General features: G+C 41.4%; 1 pseudogene; it reads right to left on the bottom strand.

Annotated features, from left to right (window-relative positions):
- Positions 1–6,770: 6,770 nt before the first annotated feature.
- On the bottom strand, positions 6,771–9,322 carry LOC102841019 (annotated as a pseudogene).
- Between the last annotated feature and the right edge of the window lie 2,270 nt (positions 9,323–11,592).

Below are 11,592 nucleotides of genomic sequence, written 5' to 3'. Positions count from 1 at the left end.
CCACCATATCAGGACTTTCTCTGTTTATCATGTTTATTTGTATTGGTACAATTCTGAGGATTTTCATTTTCTTTACTGGAAACAGTAATAGTTGATCTTCATCAGTATTTTAATTCCTCTTCACTTCCAGAAAGAAGGTTGTACCATCTTCATATCTCAATTGTTAATGAGTCTTTCTTCAATTCTATGCCAAGCTCTTCTTCATATAATCCAGTTTCTTGGATTATTTGCTCATCATACGGATTAAATAAATATGATGAATGGATAAACATCTGGTACACAACATTTCCTGATTTTGCATCATTCACTATCCCCTTCTTCTGTTTTAACTGCCTCCTGGTCTATGTATAGGTTCCTCATAAGCATAATTAGGTGCTTTGGAATATCCTTTCTTTGCAAGGTTACCTACCCATAGTTTTCTATGATACACACAGTCAAATGTCTTTGCATAGTCAGTAAAGCATAAGTAAACTTATTTCTGGTATTCTTTGCTTTCAGCTATGACATCAGCAATGAGATCCCTAATTCTTTGTCCTCTGCTGAATTCAGTTTGAATTTATGGCAGCTCCCTGTTGACATGTCTTCAGCAAAATTTTTCATGTGATATTAATGATATTGTTGGATGATTTCTGCATTGCATTTGGGTCACCTTTTTTTTTTGAATGGGCACAAATATGCATTTCTGCCAATCAGTTGGCCAGGTAGTTGTTTTCTGAATTTCTTGGCATAAAGTAAAGAGCATCTCCCATACTGCATCAATTTATTGAATCATTTCAATTTGTATTCTGTCATTTCCTGGAGCCATATAAACAGCACAAGCTTGCTATGACATCTACAACGTTTTGCATAATCTAAACACTGTGAGACTTGGAGACCAATTTGACAAGGATAATGAAGTGGAAGGAGACAAGGACATTTTTAGATGTCGAGCCTAATAGAAGAGAGAATTGTGAAACAAAATAAAGAACACACACACAAATACTTTGGGTTGTAGATTCTTTTGTGTGAAAGAGGTTGGATTTGGTTGAGAGAGAATTTTAGAAGTCAGTAGACCACAGTGGTTCTAAGGACAGTTTAGGACTCAGGTGGACTTGAGTTCAAACCCAAGCTTTGCCATTTACTTAACTGCTTGAGCTTGGACAAAATTCTTAACCTTATGGAGTCTGTTTCCTCATTTAAAAATAAAAATAACAACAATACTACATCACAGCATGAATAAAATTTTACAATATGTACACTGGGATTGGAGATGTGCCTAGCACATAGTAATTACACAATCAACGTTAAGCGTAATGATTATAATATAGATTTTCAAACCATCAGAAATGGCTAGAAGATTAAGTCAGGTAAATGAATGTAAGAAGTAAAATTTCACCTTGAGATTCCAAAGAGAAATATCATAGCAGGACATTATGAATGCTAATACTCTATGGATACCAAAAATTAACAGTCAAATGTGAGGGAAAGGGCAAAAAGCCAAGAGAGGTTTGTTGACTTGAAGCCAATGACACAAGTGTTGTGAGTGAAAGGCTCACTATCATCACAGTTTTCTCTGAGTGTTGGGACAGGTACCAAAATTCACCATTGGGTGTCAGAGCGATGGGAGCAGCACAGTATGTAAGAGGTTCCTTTACAGTCACTTTTAAGTTAAAAGATAAATGATCATTTAATTAAAAACAGGAAGTATCTGATTCAAACCAAGAAATTACCTGGATTAAGACAAAGAGTAAAGGTTAGGAAAGGTATGCCACAGCTTTTTCTTTCCATTCCTGTCCAAATATATTCCATCAATAAATTCCTTTAATTAGTTAAGAAGGTCTGCCTTGAACGTTGTGCTCTGTTAAAGAACTACTTACATAGGATCCGATTGACAACAGCAACTCTAAAGAATAGATAGGAAATGTCAAGGGCAGGGAGTTTATCTTCATGAGGGAGGCACAATTCAGAAAACAAGGGTGAGACTGGTTATACAACTTAAAGAATGTAAAAAATGTGTCACTGGTGTGGCGCTGTGGGTTAATGCGCCAGGCTGCCAAGCCGTTTGAACTGCATGGTCGGCGGTTCAAGCTCACCAGCTACTCCTTGGAAACCCTATACAGGGTCGCTATGGGTCAGAATCCACTCGACGACACTCAACAACAACAACAAATTGACACATGTAGAAATTGTCTTATTGGTGTGTGTTCTGCTGTGTATATTCTCAACAACATAAATTATTTTACTTATCCCACAGAAATCAGTATCAAGACCATCTACTTTTCTCAGCTCTCTCCACAGCTACCATCCTGGTTCAAATCATCATCATCATCTCTCTTCTGGTCTATTAGTTGCTTAGTTGGAGTCCTGGTGTGGTGCTGTGGGTTAATGCTCTGGACTGCAAGGTCTGTTTGAACTGCAAGGTCAGTGGTTCAAGCTCACCTGGGAAACCCTATATAGAGTTGCTGTGCATCAGAATGGACTTAGTCACTTAACAACAACAGTCACTTGTGTGCTCCTGAGAACTAAGTCTCATTCCCCTTGAGTGATTTCATCTCATTTGGCCTGAGAATCAATTCTTCATAGAGTTACTCAAATGATCTTTTAAAGCACGAATTAGACCATACTCTCCAGCTTTGAACATTCAACTACTTCCCCTTGAACTTAAAACACAATCAACACTCCTTACTCTAAGCCCAAATGAGCAGATCCCTGATTACTTCTCTAACCTCATCTTTTTCTATACTCCTCCTGTAGCTATCAAGGGAGCTCTGGTAGCATAGTGGTTACGAATTGGACTGCGAACCTTAAGGTCAGCAGTTGGAAACTGCCAGCCGCTCCACGGGAGAAAGATGAGGCTTTCTGCTCCTGTAAAGATTTACAGCCTCAGAAACCCTGTACAGGGTGGCTATGGGTCAGAACCGACTCGACGACACTTACCAACAACAACAACCTCTAGCTATCAAAGAGGAACATTTTCATTCCTCTTGCAAAGCCAAGTCCTGTGTAGGCCCTTTGCACTTGCTGTTCCTTCTCTTCTGCACTTTCTCCAGATATTTTAACTTTTTCTGTTAATTGCATCTCAACTCCACTGTCACCTCTTTAGAAAGGTCTACTCTTATCTGTTGAAGTAGTCAATTTCTGCTTCAAGAGTCTTAACCCTCTCTCATTGTTTTCATAGCTCTTATTGCTATCCAAAATTGTCTTATTTTCTAGTTTAATTGTTTATCTTTCAAATCCAGAGTGAAAATTTCATAGACACAGGATCTTGCAGTTGATCTTGAACAAGAAGGGATTCCTTTGGAAAGGTTCAAGTTCTACTTCTCTGAGAACAAAAAGCAGTAGGTAAGATGAGCACAGGTAGTGATTAAACCTAGAAAAGGAGGGATATTTGGCTCAAAAGATCTGCCCCTCACAGGTCCTTTTTCCTCTAAGGCAGCATTTTCTTCTGAGAGTTAAAGTATTGGGGAGAGGTTTAGGGAGAACAATAAATAACATAAAGGGACTGACAAACATGACTGAAGTGCCAGTCAAGAGTAGGAGTTTTACATCACTTGTGGGGCACTCACTGAGATTTTCTCCAAAAAGGAGTGAACCGTGGATGAGAGCTGATCTCATGAGGGTCAAGAGCTTCTTCTGAAGCAAGGGCACCTGAACTCCCAGATTCCACCTTAAATTTATATAGCGGCTAGGTAAATCTCACAAGGACACAGTTCAGATCATAGCACTGCCCTATTCAGAACTCTTTAAGGTAATTTATTCACACAAAATAAAATCCTAAATCCTCAAGCCTTATATGACTTGGCTCTTGCCTACCTTCTTTCCAATCGAATCTCATACCACATTGTTCCTTGTTGACCAGACACTAGACGTGCTGGCCTACTCTCTTCCTTGTATCTTCCAAGGTTATTTGCACCTTGGGACTTTACCCTTGCTGTTTCCTCCATCTGGGGTCCTCTGCTCTCAGATCACTACACAGCTTCATATTCTATATCACAGTTCTAATGTTACCAAATCAGGAATGACTACCCACACTGAAAGAGTCAACTGCCTTCTCACCCCAACCAGGTCTTATTATTTCAACTTGTTTGTTTTCTTCCAGCATTTCTTGAAGGCTGTGGTGCAGGGAATTGTTTAGTGGTCTCTTGTAGTCATAGTTTTAGTGGCTACATATGATTGGGTGTTGTTGTTAGGTGCCATTGTATCAGTTTTGACTCAAAGCCAGTGTGTCAATCCATCTCTTTAGGGGATTTCCTCTTTTTCATTGACCCTCCACTTTATAAAGCATAAGGTCCTTCTCCAGGGAGTGATCCCTGATGGCAACGTGTCTGAAGTTTAAGAAGTCTTGCCACCTTTGCTTCTCAGGAGCATTCTGGCTGTACTTCTTCCAACATAGTTTGTTCTTCTGGCAGTCCATGGTACTTTTATTATGCTACTCCAAAACCAAGATTCAAATGCATCCATATGCAAATGAAGTGATTGAAAATGCCATGACTTGGAGCAGGTGCAACTTAGTCCTGAGACTGACATCTTTGCTCTTGAACACTTTAAAGAGGTCTTGTGCAACAGACTTGCCTAATGCAGTTCATCATTGGATTTCTTGACTGCTGTTTCCATGAGTGTTCATTTTGGATCCAATCCAACTTCAATCTTTCCTCCATTTATCATAATGTTATTTATTGGTCCAGTTATGAGGATTCCTGTTTCCTTACAGTGAGGCGCAATCCATATTGAAGACTACTCTTTGATCTTCACCGTTAAATATTTTAAATCCTTTTCACTCCCAACAAGCAAGGTTGTGTCATCTGCAAGTGAATGATTATTAATGAGTCTTGACATGTTCTATTTCATATAATCCTGCTTCTCATATTATTTGCACAGCATACAGATTGAATAAGTATGCTGAAAGAATACAACACTGGTGTACCCCTTTCCTGATTTTAAACTATTCAGTGGCCCCTTGTTCTGTTCAAATGACCGACTACCTCTTGGCCTATATACAGGTTCCTCATGAGTACAATTAAGTGTTCTAGAATACCCATTCTTTGTGTGTTATCCATACACTGTTGAGAGGAGCCTTTGAATAATCAGTAAAGCACAGGTATGATATACCTCGATCTACATTTTTGTCTGAATTGGGCTTGAACCTCTCTAGCAGTTCCCATCAATACACTGTTGCAGTCAATTTACGGTTCAACAATTTGCTTTTTCTAAATTGTTTTAGCAAAATTTTATTACATGTGATATTAATGTTATTGTACAATAATAGCTGCATTCTGTTGTATCGTCTCTCTTTGAAGGTTATGCAATTTTTCTAAAGTCACATTACTAAAACTTGTTGTTGTTAGGGTCTGTCAAGTCAGTTCTGACTCATAGTGACTATAGTGACCCTATATGCAGAACAGAACAAAACACTGCTGGCTCCTTCACAGTTCTCACAATTGTTACATTTGATCCCAGTGGGCACAAATATGGATCTCTTCCAATCAATTGGACAGGTAGCTGTCTTCCAAATTTTTTGGCATACATGAGTGAGTGCCTCCAGTGTTGTATCAGTTTATTGAATGATTTCAACTTATAGTCCATCAGTTTCCGAAGCTTTGTTCTTTGCTGATGCCCTCAGTGCAGCTTGGACTTCTTCCTTCAGTACCATTGACTCTTGATCATATGCTACCTCTTGAAATGGTTGAGCAACTGCCATTTGTCTTTGTTACAGTGATTCTATGTATTCTTTCCATACGCTTTTTTTTTTTTTTTCACATTCATACAGACACTTCATTAGTTTCCTTGACAGGAGACAGTTACATCAATATTTTTAACAGACATTTCAGGTCATTTGAGAGCCCAATCAGATCCATGGAAAGATGATGAAAATATTTAAATTATAAAATGGTGCCGTGAAATCATCTCAAATCATGATGGCGGGCAGCCAAGGAAGATTTAAGCTACAGCAAAGTCATGTAATGTGCTACACATTACACAGCATGGAGTGAGTTGATTTTCCATGAGACTATGGGAAATAATTATTTGCACCCAAGAGGATTATTTGGCCAGGAAAAGGTCAAGATATAGTGGAAGGCAAAGTCAAATAGAAATGGAACAGACACAAAGGCTAATTCAAGATACACAGCTTTGAGCAGATGGTGACAGATCCAGTTTTCTCTCCCAAGAAGCCTTTGCCGGCAGACACTGTGCTGCCTTCCTCATGATTGACCTGTCCTCCCCACCCAATGGCTGTTCAACTTGACAGCTGCTGGCTCCTGCCTTGTGTGGGTGGGAAGGAGGGGTGGTCAGCAACCGGGAGAACTGAGTTGGGAGTTGTCTAGGGCTCTTGCTGTAATTTGACACAGACATAACAAAATTATGACACATGGTATGTGATATACCACAGGGAGAATATGTATTGAGTTGGCTTGGTTGCTAGTTGTCCTGAACAACACCCAAAACCCCTGAAGCATTCACTTGCAAAGCAATCTAAGCTTCCCAGTCACCTTCAAACAGCTCCACAAGACACCCTCCAAGTCTGAACACTTGCAGCAGCTGAGCTGTAGTTAAAGCTGCAAGGCTTCCCAAATCAACAAGGAAGCCAGAATGAGACAATGCAGGTTGGAGATGCCAGCAATTTCAAGCTGTCTCTCCCCAAATTAGGATAAACTGTAAGATACCGGGTATGGGATGCAACAAGCTACACTGGAGCAAGCTGGGTCTTCTGCAGACTTGTTTGTCAAATACCAAAGGAAAAACAAAGGACAGGGTGACATTTTTTTTTTTTTCCAACACCTCTGAAGTGATTGTTACAAAAGGACATGGCTGAAAAAGTAGGAAACTGATTCCCCATTGTGTGTTCTCCTGATGGCTTCTGTAAGGATCATGGAAATGTCAATCACCTGTATTTTGGAGCAATGCTTCATCTTATCCTCTTGAGGTATGGTACTACCACTTCAAAGCACGCATTGTTGATGCGAGAGATGGTGGGCCAAAAAAGATTCCATGAGTCAAGATAGCATAAACTCTGGTGGCTCCAGCTGAGAGAAGTTTGTCAGCTGCATAGCAGATGGTGCCACAAGTGTCGGCCATGTCGTCCACAAGAATGGCTACTCAATTCTTCACATCTACAAGCACCACACGGTCTACTTCATTAGTTTTCTTCTGTTCTTTATGAAGTTCACATTCAACTGGTCTTCAATGGAGGTCACTTTCTTAGCTCCATCAGCATCAGGCAAGACAATTGTGCAGTTCCTCCACTCAGAGATATTTCCTGTATCCACTTCAGGACAGCTGGCTCCGCATGCAAATTGTCCACTGAGATATAAAAACAGCCCTGAATTTGAGAGGCATGTAGATCCATGGTGATAATATGATCTGCACCTGCTACAGACAGTATATTTGTGACAAGCTTGGCTGAGATTGGAGCCTGGCTCTTACCCTTCTTATCCTCCTGGGTATAGGGAAACTAGGAATGAATGCAGTGACCTGACTGGCTGAAGCAATCTTGCAGGCATTAATCATGATCAACAGCTCCGTTAGACTGTCGTTGATGTCTCCACAGCCACTCTGAACAATGTAGACATCTTTTTCATGCACACTCTCATGGATTTCCATGCAGGTCTCCTGGTTTCTAAATTTCCCTGTCACCACCTTGCCTAGCTCCAGGCCCAGGAGATCAGCAGTTTTCTGAGATAAATCCTGGTGGGAGCTGCCACTGAAGATTTTTACATTCAGCGTCTTGGCTAGCTACCCTGGGCACTTTGCGCTCAGTGATTGTTGCCGCTGCCCCTGAGGTTGGAAGCGAAGTCCTACTGGAGACTAAGTACTAGGCACTTTGTGTTGCTATTCCGCCATCTTCCTTCCATATTCTTTTAATGCTTCCTGCATCATTCAATATTTTGCCCATTGTTGTTGTTGTTAAGTGCTGTCTATTCGGTTCCTACTCATAGCAACCCTGTATAGCGTTTCTGAGAAGCAGCTGGTGAGTTTTAACTGCTGACTTGTGGTTCAAACTGACCTTGCGGTCCAGTGTTTATCCTACAGAGCCACACCAGGACTCCATTTTGCCCATAGAATCCTTCAATATCACAGGTTGAGACCTGAATTTTTTTCTTCATTTTGTTTCAGTTTGAGAAATGCTGAGCATGTTTTTTTCTTTTTGGTTTTCTAATTCCAGTTCTTTGCACGTTTCATTATAATACCTAACTTTGTCTTCTCTAGCTGACTTTTGAAATTTTCTGTGACTAACTGCCCTCCTATGATTGTCATATGGAGCCCCACGCTCCCCAAATGCTTGATAGACATTAATTGTATAATCATCACAGAGATTGAAAATCCTACATAGTATTACACTTTCATCATCTACAAAGTGTTCAGTAGCCAAAATGATATAGCAGACACCCTGACCAAGATGCTAGATTCCCAGAGAGGAAAGGCAGTCTCACTATAGAAAGTTCTGTACACTAAGGATAATTAGTAACCTTAAAGTGTTACCCTTTCTTGTTTGCAAACAGAGGGTTACACTTTATTGGCTCAATCTGTGTGAGACCCAGGGAATCTCATAGTAGTAGCCTGAGCAAAGTGAAGAGCTGAGTGCCTTATTAGGGAAAACAAATGAACAGGCTTTGGTTGGTAGTGGTAGTGGTGATGGTGTGTTGTGGAATTGATTCTGACTCATAACGACCCTGTATAGTGTTTTCGAGGCTGTAAATCTTTACAGGAGCAGAAAGCCTCATCTTTCTCTCAAGGAACAGCTGGTAGTTTTGAACTGCTGACCTGGAGGTTAACAGCCCAATTCATAATTATTGTGCTACCAGAGCAGTCAAAGTCAACCCCACCATCCCCTGTTTCCACATAGTTTTTATGTGAGCCACTGGACACTCTCATACAACTGGTGTCTCTCTAGGTCCTCGAGATTATGATGTAACCAATCACTTGTGACACTTGCATGCAGGACAAGGACAGGCTCAGTCATCCCAAGAATCTGCTGTACCAGCCCTGGCTCTGATCAGATACAGTGGCCTCCATTTCAAACATCCCCTTACTCATGCACCATAAGTATGTCTTATGTCGTTGTAGTTAAGTGCTGTTCAGCCAGTTCCAACTCAGGGACCCTGTATAGGGTTTCTAAGGAGCGGATGATGCTTTGAAACCACTGACCTTGAGGCTAGTAGTCTAGTGCTTATCATACAGCACTGCACCATGGTATCCCCCTTTTTCCATCTTTTGATCTGTCCAAGTTTTAACTGATATGCCTCTCAGTGTTGGGTGACCACGCTCAAAAGCATACATATCAGCTTCATCTAATTCAAAGCTTACCAATAGTCAGCCAATCAAGGTTTATCAGCTGAAATGCCATTGCTATCCTTCCAGTGGATTATGGGGATGGTCTATGTATTCCACCTCCATGGAATTTAATTACAATAAATCACTGTGCCTCTCTGCCTCAACCACTTTGTACCCATTCCTTAATTCCCCATTTCTCCAGGATTTAATAGCACTTTATCACCCAGCTCACTTAAGCCCTCCCAAAATGGCCTTCTGGTACGTTAAACAATGATATACTGGTCATATCCAGGTGATCAGAGTGGGAAATTTGTCAGCCAGAACCAACTCCTTGGCATTTACCAACACTAGCTTGACATGGATATATTTGGCAAGTATCAAGCTGAGTGATCATTAAGCTTTGCCATCCAGGGAATCACACAAAAGGACAATTTGTATGATCCCACTTATATGAACTATCTATAGTTGTTGCTAGGTGCTATTGAGTCAGTTTGACTCATAGTGACCCTGTATAGGGTTTCTGGGAAGCAGTTAATGAGCTTGAGCCAACAACCCTGTGGTCCAAACTGACCTTGCTGTCTAGTGCATTCGCCTGCAGCACCACACCAGGACTCCATATCTATAGCAGGCAAGCACATTTAAACATACCAGGGCCAAGGGAAAATGGGATGATATTTCTTAAGAGGTACTAAGTTTCTGTTCGGGGTAATTTAAAAGTTTTAGAAATAAATGGCTGTTGTTGTTGTTGTTGTTAAGCGCCGTTGAGTTGATTCTGACCCGTAGCTACCCTGTATAAGGTTTCCAAGGAGCGGCTGGTGAGTTTGAACCACCAAACTTGCAGTTCAAGTGACTTTGCAGTCTGACGCATTAGCCCACAGTGCCACACCAAGACTGTACAATATTATAAATATAATTTAAGTCACTTATAAGTGGGTTAAAGTGGCAATTTTTTTGTTGTATGTACTTTACCACAGAAAAAAATTCCAAAAATCAAGAGAAAAATTCAAGAAGAGAATTTCTAATTTCCAGATATTGTTGTTGTTATTAAGTGCCTTTGAGTCAGTACGACTCTTAGCATCCCTGTATAGGGTTTCCAAGGAGCATCTGGTGAGTTTAAACTGCCCACTTTTTGATCCAGTGCATTATCCTGCAGTGCCACACCAGTATTATCATGTGTCACTTTAGACCAGTTAGTATTATATACCTTTGGTCTTATTTGTGTAAATTCATAGAGAAATTGCTTACACTGTCCATTCATAGATGCAGTTTCACCTCAAGAAAAATGTCTCTGGAAGCAGTGGAAAGGCAAGGCAGGAGACCAGGAAGGACGTGAGAGAGAGAGTGGGGTGGCCATGAGGAGGTACACACACCTATTTCCAGGGCAAACTAGGATTGGTGCCCATCAGATCAGAGGGCAAAGGATAGAGGAGCAGCCTGGAATGACCCTGGTGTGATAGCAAATTTATCCAAAGCCTGCTTTGTGAAATAATTTGGACCTTACTAGATATTTTTCCTTGGCCAGATGGCACAATCTTAAGCTTTGTCAGTAGAGGGCACAAGAGAGATGCTGCCAGAAAGCATTCAACTTCTTGGTTCTTGTGTGTGTAAGTGTGCCTGTTTTCTTCAGTGCCTGGCTGATACAGTACTGCCCAGCTCCCACAGTCTTGCTGGCCTGCAACTTCCCTCTTTGCCCCCTCAGATGGTTTAGTGGCTGCCTCCTGTGAGACACTTTCCTGTGAACAGCTTGCCTTGGCACCCTGTTGTTAGGTATTGACTCACAGCAACCCCACGTGACAGAGAAGCTTTATCTAGATTGCCAGTGCTTTCTCCCACAGGGCTTCTGGGTGAGTTCAAACTGACAACCTTTTGGTTAGCAAGTACTTAACTATTGCTCCTTCTTAGCACATTCTGTTGTTGTGAGTGCTGTCAAGTTGGGTCTGACACACACTGATCCTGTGTAGGGCTTCCAGGGAGCAGCTGATGAGTTTGAACCACGGACTTTGTGGTTCAAATTGGCCTTGAGGTCCAGTGTTTTAACCCACAGCACCACACCAGGACTGCCACAGTGCCTCACCTAGAGATCTGATTTCTGTCGAGTTTCAGAAGGCAGATTTTTAGCAAGTTCTACCAAGGAGTCCTGGTGTGGTGCTGTGGGTTAATGCACCAGACTGCAAAGCCATTTGAACTGCAAGGTCGATGGTTCAAGCTCACCATCTGTTCTTAGGAAACCCTATACAGGGTCACTATGGGTCGGAACCGACTCGACGGCACTTTACAACAACAACAACAACAACCAAGTTGGCACCACAGCAACTTCTCTGCCATTCAGTGAGCCAGCTGTGC

This window comes from Chrysochloris asiatica, unplaced genomic scaffold, assembly GCF_000296735.1.
Source record: "Chrysochloris asiatica unplaced genomic scaffold, ChrAsi1.0 scaffold00010, whole genome shotgun sequence".
In the NCBI taxonomy this organism is placed as follows: domain Eukaryota; kingdom Metazoa; phylum Chordata; class Mammalia; order Afrosoricida; family Chrysochloridae; genus Chrysochloris; species Chrysochloris asiatica.
This window is presented reverse-complemented; position numbering and strand designations above follow the sequence as displayed.